Here is a 10,930-nt window from a genome sequence, read left to right on the forward strand (position 1 = left end):
CACATTAACCTGCTGCAAATAAAGCTGTTACGAACATTCTTGTACAAACCTTTGTATGGAACTGTGCTTTCATTTCTCTTGGGTAAATACCTAGTAGAATGGCTAGATTGTGTGTTGGATGTATATTGAGCCTTTTAAAAAGTTGTCAGACTGTTTTCCAAGGTGGTTATACCATTTTAAATCCCCACCAGCAGTGTTTGAAAATTCTAGTTCTTTTACATACTCACCAACACTCAGTCTTTTTAATTTTATCCATTCCAAGAGACTTTTGTCAGATTTATCCCAAAATATTTCATATTTTAGTGCTACTATAAGGGTATTGCTCTTTAAATTTCAGTCTCTGGTTGTTTGTTGCTAGTATTAAAGGTTTTCTTAATTTATGAAAAATTCCTCATCACTGGAATCTTGTAGAAGATTAGATATTGGAATATATTAAACACCCTTTAGAGCTTGGGAACTTTTATCAGTAAAGGCTCTTTTCCAAATTCACGTTGGTTTCTTGGGTTATACTTAGTGGGCCTGGCAGGTGGAAAGATGGAGATAGTTGAAACACTGGTAATCTGTCTATTTGATTTACCAGATTTTGGGGTGGGGTTCCAGAGAGAGTGTGCAATTGATACCATAATAACAGCAAACTCTTTGCCTAGCTCTTTACCATGTGGTGGGAATATTCATTAATATTAATATCATTAATATCATTGGAAAGTGTACGTCTGTGGAAATAGACATACTACTCGTGGAGTTGAATTCTGTTGATCTCCTTACAGCGAATGCGCCCCTTGTTAACTTACATGACGATTCAAGGTACAAGGGACTGCAGATGTTGATATTTGGGAACAAAATTCCTAGGGAACTACTCTTACACCCCCTATTTTACTCTTAGTGACAGCTGGACAAAAGCCATTTTAAGATAATTGTGACCTATAGAAGGTGATACCAAACCCACCAGGCCTCTGGTTTGGACCCTGCATTTGTCTGAATAAGCCAGAAAGAATGACTCAGTCCAGTGACAAGCCTTAGAGCAGTGAAGCTTCTGAAGTCCAGCAGTGGAAGGTGCCAAAGTGCCGCTGACTGATGTCTGGGGTGTCAAATTATGCACAGCTGCAAAACCAATACAAAACATTCAACACAAACGAACCTAACAAGTTTTGAATAAAGTGCTCTGATTTAATTACATGGGTGATGTTTTGCTGATGAAGCATCGCTCGCTGTAAATGTGATCATGACTGCTGCTGTGTGAGCCTTTTGGGAAGCAAAGCCTACATCCTCTGCCCACTGTTAACTGCCCCCTGAACTCGGCTCATCAGCCCGTGTCAGTTAAAGTGGTATCACCTGGCACCGCAACTACCGTCAACACAAAAATAAGGATTCTGAAGTCACATGGCAGTGGTGGGTTGTCAGACTCATTCAATAAAAAAGATGATCGTGAAAGTGACAACAAAGAATTTAAAATCTTTGTGAACTTTGAGCAACAGTCTAAAGGCCTTCATTTATTCATATTTCAAGTAACAAATATTTATTGAGGGTTTAGCTCTGGAGGCACTGAACATAACTGTGGATAAGACAAAGTCCCTGTCCTTGTGGAACTTACATTCCAGCCGGTAGACAGACCACAGCAACAGTAGGTGACAGTTACTGAATGCATGCATTGTTCCAGGTGGCAGTGTAAACACTCCCCACATTCCATGTCATTACAGTCTTGTAACAGCACCTTTGAAGTAAGCACCAATTCTATCATCACTGTTTTACAGATGGAAAAACTCATGGGGTTTTCATAACTCATCAAGGATCACAACCACTGGAAAGTGGCAGAGTTGGAATTTGAATCCAGAGCCCAAACACTTACCCACTATACTGCCTCTCAACCTCCTAGAGATATATATATAGATATGTATATATATATACACACACCTATAGTATCAAGTCATTAATTGACTTGCAGAAGGAAAAAACGCAAGACAAGGAGAGAGGAGACTAGTGGGAAGGGCTAATTTTAGGTGAGGGGTCAGGGAAGGAGCGTTAGCTAGAGCTGCTGTAACAAAACACCACACACTGGGTGGCTTAAACAACAGACATTAATTTTGTCACATCTCTGAAGACGTCCAAGACTGCGGAGGTGCTGGCACAGCTGGTCTCTGTTGGGATCTCTCTCCATGGCTTGCAGATGGCTGTCCTCATGCCACCTCTTCTCTGTGCAGGGTGCCCCTCATGTCTCAGCCTCTTACAGGGACACCACTTGTACTGGATTAGGGTCCCACCCTTATGACCTCATTTAACCTTAATGACCTTAAAAGACCCTATTTTCAAATGTATTCACATTGGGGGTTAGGGCTTCAATGTATGAATTTGGGTGAGGGGACACAATTCAGTCCATTACAGAAGATTTTTCTGAAAAGCTGACTTTTGAACAGAAGCTTGAATGAAGTGAAGACGGAGTCATACATATTTGGAGGAACAGAGTTCTAGGCAGAGGGAACAGCAAGCACTGAATTCCTGAGATAGGGATGTTTTGGGCATGATAGGAGAGGCAGAAGTAGACCTATTGTGGCTGGAGCTCGCTGAGAAAGGGGAAGAGTGGCAGAAAATACACTTTTGAGAAACACTGATCTAGAAACGTAACAACATGGACAGTAGGTGAAGAAAATGTGCCCACAGAATGGTCTGTGAAACTCTACCACATTTTATTAGACATTGTTTGGAAAATGGTTAAATAAATGCAGAGAATACCGAGGTAAATAGGGTTCTTTATACGAAGTCTTCTCAGAGCCTTTAACTTGGTAGGGTGCATTGTGAATCCCTAAGAGGTATACAGCATGAGGCTTTACCAAACTTACTGGACCACTGAGACCTTTTTACATGAGAATCAGGTCTGCAGGACATGCTTTTTGGATATGGGCCAATAGGTAAGGAGATTGGTCCAGGTGCTCTGAACATAAAGCCTGCCCCTAAGTAGCAACATGCAGGATGGGTATTCTTAGGTAGGAAATAGCAAATAGGAAACAAATTATTTTGAGAAATTATGACCCCAAAAGATTGGCCCCAACAATTTAAGAAGCAGCAACATTGTCTGATTCATGAAACTCTCCAGCTGCCAGCTCATCTCACTTTCCAAGGCTATTTTGTTCCTAGGAAAATGATCATCGGAACGTGCTCACCTGATACAGACTCCTTGTCATCCCATCTTATCTGGGGCGCTGATACAAATTAAACATTTCCAGTCATTAGCAATGGGCTGTGACGGGGTGGGGAGCTCTCTGGGAACAGTACCAGGGTGAATGTTTACACTCTCGGTTCTGCAGGGGGAGGAGGGCACTCTGACACCCAGAAGCTCCTTGTTGCTTGAACAGATTTGGAGTATCAGAGATGGAAGTTCTGTTCAATTCTCCTCATCTCTCACTTCACCCAAGATGCTTTGATCAATCAACACGTTTATAAAATAAGAGATAAGAACAGGGTCTGATTTATGCTAATTTGAGCTAATGAAGTTTAAGTTTCAGCACCCCTCATTTGCATGGACCCTTCTAGGACCCAGAGAGCGATACTGAAAATATATACACGTGGTCATAGTTTGTGTAAAGTTTGCAGAAAAAGACATTAACTGCAATTGATTAAGACAGTCTTTCCACTCCAAATTCCCGTCTGTCATTAGTCTTTGTGTCAGGAAGTGCTGGAGCAGCCATGGAAATTTTGGGGACAGGTCTAGGGGGAAGATGAGTTGGGGGCACATTTAATTGGGTTAGTGGACTGTTTGTGTGGTTTGCAGTCATTTCGGAATATAGTTAAGTTGGAGTTTGTGGCCGTGGTGTAGGGATGACTTCCAGGAGTACTCATACCACCCTCTGTGCTATCATTCTTGACATTCTGACCCTAATTTTCAGGGGCAAAAAGTCATAGCACAATTTGAATGCGTGCTGTGCCCTCAACTTCAGAAGCACATGGGAAGGGGGAGAGAAGTAAGGTTTAAAATGTATGGAGCCAGAAGCTGCTCTGGAAAATTCTTCCAAACCGCATGCATGTAGAATTATAAGTGGAAGATTTGATTTTCATTTGTGCTCAGTCAAAATGAAAGTTCCCTCCTGCGGTGTGTACAGTTATAAACACAGTATACATTTAGGCGTTAATGTATTGAGTAGAACAGAGTTTGTCAGAACTCCTGGGTCTCAGAATGAAAATCATCAGCAGTAATATCGCAGACAGTAAGTGTATCTTTGTGCAATTTTGCACGTTTTACAGATCCCAAAGTATTGGGTTACATTTTAGCGTGTATGATAGATCCTGTCTCGACAAAGTGCGGCAGTTCAGGACAAAAGAGAATTGAATTGGAACCCGAGGAAACCTGTGTTTCAATAACAAAATTCTATGTATTTGTGAATATTCAATGTATGCAATATAAGGGAAGTTTGAATATGAGGTTATATAGCACAGTAACATATAACGGCAATTTAAAAACACATTTCATTCCTCTTGAAATGCTTTAATTTCAGATCATTTTTTGTGTTTTTCAAAATGATTTATTAAACCAAAATTCAAATATGAGGGCAAAATAAAAAAGCTGAAGGATTGACGGAAGCTCCAGAATGTAAAAAACACATATTGGTTAGTTTTTTAAATTTGTAGTATATTTATTTTCTCAGGCTATGTAAATATTCACTTTCACACAGAATTTTGTGTTTGCAATTTTGTATTCTTTCCTCTGAAGTAGGGACCTTCAAAATGTATAAGCTTCAGACCTGGGGCTGCCGCCGGGTAAGACGAGGAATGTTCCAGAAGAATAAAGCCTGAGAGGAGGACCGGAGAACCCTGCTCTAAATTCTCTAATTTCTGCTTCTGGCCACAATTTCAGGAGGATACCCACTCCTTCTCATCGGTCTCTCTGGCTATTTGGAGGCTCTGAGAGGTATGCTGTGGACTCTAAGTCAGAGACGAGATTTACCAAAGCAGGAATTAAATTTAACCCAGTTACCATCAATTGTTTTATGTCTTTTTAAAATTAGGAGTCAGTATTAAGCATAATACTTAAATATATGCTTATTTATATTATGCTTAAATATACATCACAGAGAAGATAATCCAATGTAATGCCATTACAGATTTATAACTGATCTTTGAAATACAAATCTGAATTTTCTTTTTAAAAAAATCCCACAATTTTATTTCTATTTCCTTTTAGAAAAAAATCCTTGTGACTTGCACAATATCCAAACAGTAAATCCAGTGTTTGTGTAAGTCTAAATGTTGCAGATGACTGACAGATCTTATCATTTTGCATGAGCCCTGCTTTCCACGAGAGCTGCAGTTTAGAGATTCATTGCTACCACATGGGCGAAGTTTTTCATTAGCAGAGTGGGTATAATGCACACGTCTGTATTAATCCTAGGGGTAACCTACCAGGCCATCACAAGAACTTTTTGCCAAGATACTAACAGGAAAATAACAGCTGTTTGTATAAAGAAACCAGGAGCTCATTTGCACAGCGACTGGAGGCGATAGGGAGGGAGATTAATGCATGTTGTCAGTCCTACCGGTTTAATTTGACTTGCGCTAAAATAGCATCAATACACATCGCCCCTTTGCCATTCATTCCTCCTGAATGCTGATTAATTGACTCTCATTTCACCCTGAATGCTGCCAGGCAGTAATGAGTTGTAGCCATCTGGCAGTCCTATTTTATCTTGCCCACCGCCCCTAAAAAAAGCAGAGACGGAGACATTCTTTTCATGGGTGCCCATCCAGCTGCTCAGAGTTCCTAGCCCTCTTCTTGGGGGAATGCAGGCAGATATCCATCCAGATAGTGGATTCCTGAACTGACACACAGTTTTTGTGTTGGTGCTGATGCGCCAAGGCCTCCTAATTTCAGAATTGGGAGGGATGTATAACAGAGCCTGGGTGTCAGGGTTAACAGGTAAGCCACGTAAAAAGAGATTTGTACAGTACTACTGTCATAAAGTGGTATTTTATAGATGCATAATAATACAGTGTACACAGAGATAAGGCTCTGTACAGACACAGAAAGCAATACTGTTAATGATGTCTTAACTCCTGAAAGAACAGGAGACCATCTGGTCTCAGTAATTGCTTCCAAATATAATTTTTTAATCTTTTCATGGTATTTTCAGAATAATCAGACATATTACCTCATTTTTGATTGAAAGAATAATAAATAAGCTTGACATAAATTTGATTCTACTTCAAGGATATTATTTTTTAAAAATCACCTTTATTGAGGTATGGTAAATAAATTCTGCCCATTTAAATCTATATTTCAGTGTATTTTGACACATTCACATACTCATGTGATCACCACCATAATCAACATAAAGAATATTTCTATCAGCCCCAAAACTGTCCTTGTGCCCCTTCCTGGTCAATCTTCCCCACCCCAAGCTCTTTCTGTCACTGCAGATTAAGTTGACATTTTTAGAGTTTCTTAGAGATGGAATCTTACAAGATGTGTGTTTTGTGTCTGACATTTGCTTAGCATAATTCATCCATGCTGTTGTGTTTTTCACTGACTGATTCCCTTTATTGCTGAATAGTATTTGACTCCATAGCCATTCTGTCTCACGATAGACATGCCATGATTTGTTTCTCCATTCACCTGTTGATGGACATTTGGTTTCTAGCTTTTTAGCTATTATGAATAAATTTGTGTACAAGTCTTTGTGTGGACATATCTTTTCATTTCTCTTGAGTAAGTGCTTAAGGACAGAATTGCTGGGTCTTATAGTAAATTCAGGTTTAAATTTGTAAGAAAATAAATGGCATTGATTATTCTTTAAAAGCTCTTAGGTGATTATAGTGTGTCATAGAAAGTTGACAACTACCAATTTACTCTCAAAACTCTGCAGAACTTGCCAATATGTGTTCCTTGGCATCTTGGTGTGACCAAAATGGCTTACAGGTGTCCTGAGTTACCAATCTCTTCATCCCTGGGGACAGCCAGCCTTAGAGCCATTGCCCCAGGAGGAATCAGCATCCTCGGCTTACCCCAGCGTTCCACACAGATGCCGTCACTCCCTGAGTGTGCTGCGATGGCAGAACATTGGGGCTTTAGTGAAAGGCAAAAGATTTGTACTATCTGAAGAGAAACCAGAGTATAGAACATTGAGGCTTTAGAAGTCAAGCCTCCTCTAGTCTCTCTCATCTTCAGGTCCCCTCTTAAATGTCACAAAGCCTCTCTCTGACCCCTTAGGGACCATCCTTTTTCCTTCCCACTCATTCCCTTTGCAAGATATGTGTACCTCGACGAGAGCAACAGAGTTTTAAAACCTGTTTCTATTTAAGACTCTAGTTCCTGGACGGTAGGGGCTGGTTTCTTCAGTATCTTCTTATCCTTCCTATTATGTAGTGGAGTGTTTTGGATTTAATATTTATTATATTTGGCTAGGCCATTTTGGAGCTTAAGATTTGAAAATGTCCTGTGGGCAAAATTATTTCCTGTCCTATTAAAAATATATTCTGTCACAGTATGTTTTCAGATTCTCCATAAGTCATTGGGTGGGAGAGGAATACAAACCCTGTATGTGGCGTTACATTATTTATAGTGGCAATTGAATTCATTTCACATTTCTAATCTTTTTTCACAATTAATTTTGTCCTTTAGTGAGAAGAACTTGGTACTGCCTTTCTCTTTCTTTGTTTCTTTCTTTCTTTCCTTCTTTCTTTTTGCAGTACATTCAATTACAATGTGTCAATTTCTGATGTGCAACACAATGTCCCAGTCATGCACATGCATACATATATTCAGTTTCATGTGGTAGTGCCTTTCTACCTTTAGACATTTATACTTTCAGAAATAAAATAGATTTTGATGAGTTTTGCTCTTTATACCATTTCAGTTTTTAAGTCCAAAAATTTTTATTAGGTCAGATTTTTTCAAATTAATGTAAGTTGGATAGAAAATGAATTTCCGTAGGGATAATTTGGAAGAAAATGCTAACATTAGTTGATACTATTGTTAGCATTATCTATTTGGCTACATAGCACCTAACTTCATATGTTTACTCAATTCTTTCCTTTTTTTGCATTAATATTGAGATGACCAGGATCACAATCACTCTGTTCAATATGGTGCCTTTGCCTAAATTAGGAAACGTTTCCCTCTCTGGGCATTGCTTGGCAAACAGAGCAAAGGCTGGATTGTAACCCACTCACCTGAGTCAGGAATCCTTGTACAGGGCACAGTTTGTACAACCTGACATGGTGGCTCTATAGTAACCTCTTTACTTTTGGGGCAGTTTGTTCCCTATAATTTGGCATATTTCCAGGAGGTAAACACAGATTTAATATCCTCCACTGAGTATAAGATGCTTGAGTACTAATTGTGAAATTATATTGGAGGGAGAAATTAAGGAGGACTTCACTATAGCCACTTAAATCTCAGTTGCATATTTGGTCCTATGGGAAAAAGGCTCAGAGGAGATAGGAGATAGAAAATGAAGTAAATATTTCCTTAATATGTGGTATTATCATGTCTTAGGGCAAGGGTGAGGAGATCTATGGGATAGGAGCCAGGACACTGGAAATCTTTGGCTGACGTCTCCTGTTAATGGCATACTTGGGTTGGCTAAGACACAAAGGAAACACCACATTTGCCAAGTCAATGAACATGCATTCACTTAGCTTCTGGCTACAGGAATAAAGGTAGAGGTTGTCAGCTGTCAGTGAGGAAGAGCCAAGCACAATACCAGAAAGAGTCAGAGTAATAGTAGGAAAGGACCCACAGTGAGTTTCTTTGTGAACTAATTACTCTGAAATCTTGAATTTCTCGTCAATCATGAAATTTAATTTTGGTGAGATAAGTGATTGATATACTGATCCACCAATCACGAACTTGACGCCTTGGAACAACTTCTCAAATTGCACACAGGGAAGGGAATGGAACAATGACATTTATTAAACAGCCCTTTTGCTCTTCAGTGTGTCAGATGCTTTCACATACGTTGTCTCATTGAAAGCAATTCTTAAATGGTTCCATTTGACCTAAAGAGGAAGATGTCATCGTTGGCAGAAAGGACAAGTTGGATGTTCCTGTTACAGGTTTTGCTCGATGGAAGTAGTGAATTTCACTAAGGCTTGACAGTGAGCGTTCCTCTAGTTGCCAAATCACAGGGAGTGAATGTTGGTCTTAAATAAATGACCTCACTCATTAGTGTGTGTGTTCCTTTCTTTTTCCACCTACTGGTCCTGAGTCTGCTTTCTTTCCCCCTGCTGATTTTCTTGATCTGCTCTACCCCTTCTCGACTTCTGGCTGACATCACGTTTGGGTAGCCTGCTGTTTCCCCAAGCCCTCAGCCCTCACTTGTTGTACAGTGCTCTCCCCCAATCAGGGCCTCATCAGAGGCTCTCTGGGGTGTTTGTTTAATGGGCTTCAATCAAGGATTTGAAGAAAGATCTATTCTGCAATTATTTGTGCATATTTTTCCTTTTGTTAAAGTAGAAATATCTTCACAGAAAAACAGGAATCTCTGTCTCATCCTCTCTCCTGGTTTATTATTCTTGTTAAAACTGAGTCTGTGCTAGTAGATACTTATCTGGGGGAACTGAGTGAACAATGTGAGAGAAGAATATTATGTTTGCTATTGTGATTGATTTCATCTGTACTGAAGAAATAAACTATAAAGTACCACTCAGTTCACACAAGTGATGGGGGCCTGGCCCATAGACCTACAGAATTCATAGCTCAAGGGGTGCTTCCTGGGCCTTGGGACTTGGCAGGTGTTGCACAGACCTGCACTGGCCTTCCAACTGCTGAGTGTGTAGATGTTATTTTATATATAGCATATAAGATGTTATTATATATATACAGACATTCCCAGTGCAAAGTCATTGCTTTAAATGTGATTTTGATAACCTTGGGCAGTTCAGTATTAGAAGACTATTAAAATATTCATCTCTGGTTCTTTGTCAAGGACAACTTGCCTTCATTTTTTTTTTTCTTCTTTACATTTAGATCTTTGTGTATCCAGGTTTCAAAAGTGAAGCCTCTGTTCTTGAGCAGCAGAGAAACAATTTAAATACAAAATGTTATAAAAATTCTGCTCACACTCCAGTAGGGAGGGGTGTATTAATCATGCCTTTTTATTTTCTGTAATTTTAATGCTTTGACATCTTGGACCCTGCTGCCCCTGGAAAGACTGCTCTTCCCAGAGCCAGCCAATTACTAGAGATAGTAAACAACTTCACTGCCAGGGTGAAGTATGCAAAGTCAGCAACCCAGAGACTACACAACCTGCCACCTCCGCTATTGCACATTCACACTCAGGACCAGTATTCCTCTGCCCTAATCACTCCAGGCACTAGACAGCTGGAGACATCCCCCGTGCCTCTAGTTATTCAAGCTAAGTGATCCTAAGCCTGCTTACTTTGCCTTGTCTTGCCTTTCCTGCAGAAACCACAATAATAGCTCTTGCCCACATCTTCCCCTCCTTCCTCTGCTTTCTGGCTGACCCTGGAGCTTTCTGGCTGACCCTGGAGCTTCCTGGTGTGGCCCTGTGTGGCTTGGCCTGCCTCCTCCTCTTGGGAACTGTGAATAACAAACTATCTTTTCAATAATAACCATCTCCTGATCTGTTGACCTTACCTGAATAATACTAAAACCTACATTTTATCTTATTTTTAAAAAGTTTTTTTTTAAACTGAAGTACAGTTAGTTAATAATGTGTTAATTTCTGGTGTACAGCATAGTGATTCAATTTTATACACACACACACACACACACACACACACACACACACATACTTTCCTTTTCATATTCTTTTTCATTATAGGCTATTACAAGATATTGAATATAGTTCCCTGTGCTATACAGTGGGACCTTCCTTGATGTTTATCTATTTTATATGTAGTAGTTAGTATCTGCAAATCTCAAACTCAAAACTTATCCCCCACCCCTTCTTTCCCCTCCTGGTAACCACAAGTTTGTTTTCTA

The sequence above is a fragment of the Camelus bactrianus genome, chromosome 8 (assembly GCF_048773025.1).
Source record: "Camelus bactrianus isolate YW-2024 breed Bactrian camel chromosome 8, ASM4877302v1, whole genome shotgun sequence".
Lineage (NCBI taxonomy): Eukaryota > Metazoa > Chordata > Mammalia > Artiodactyla > Camelidae > Camelus > Camelus bactrianus.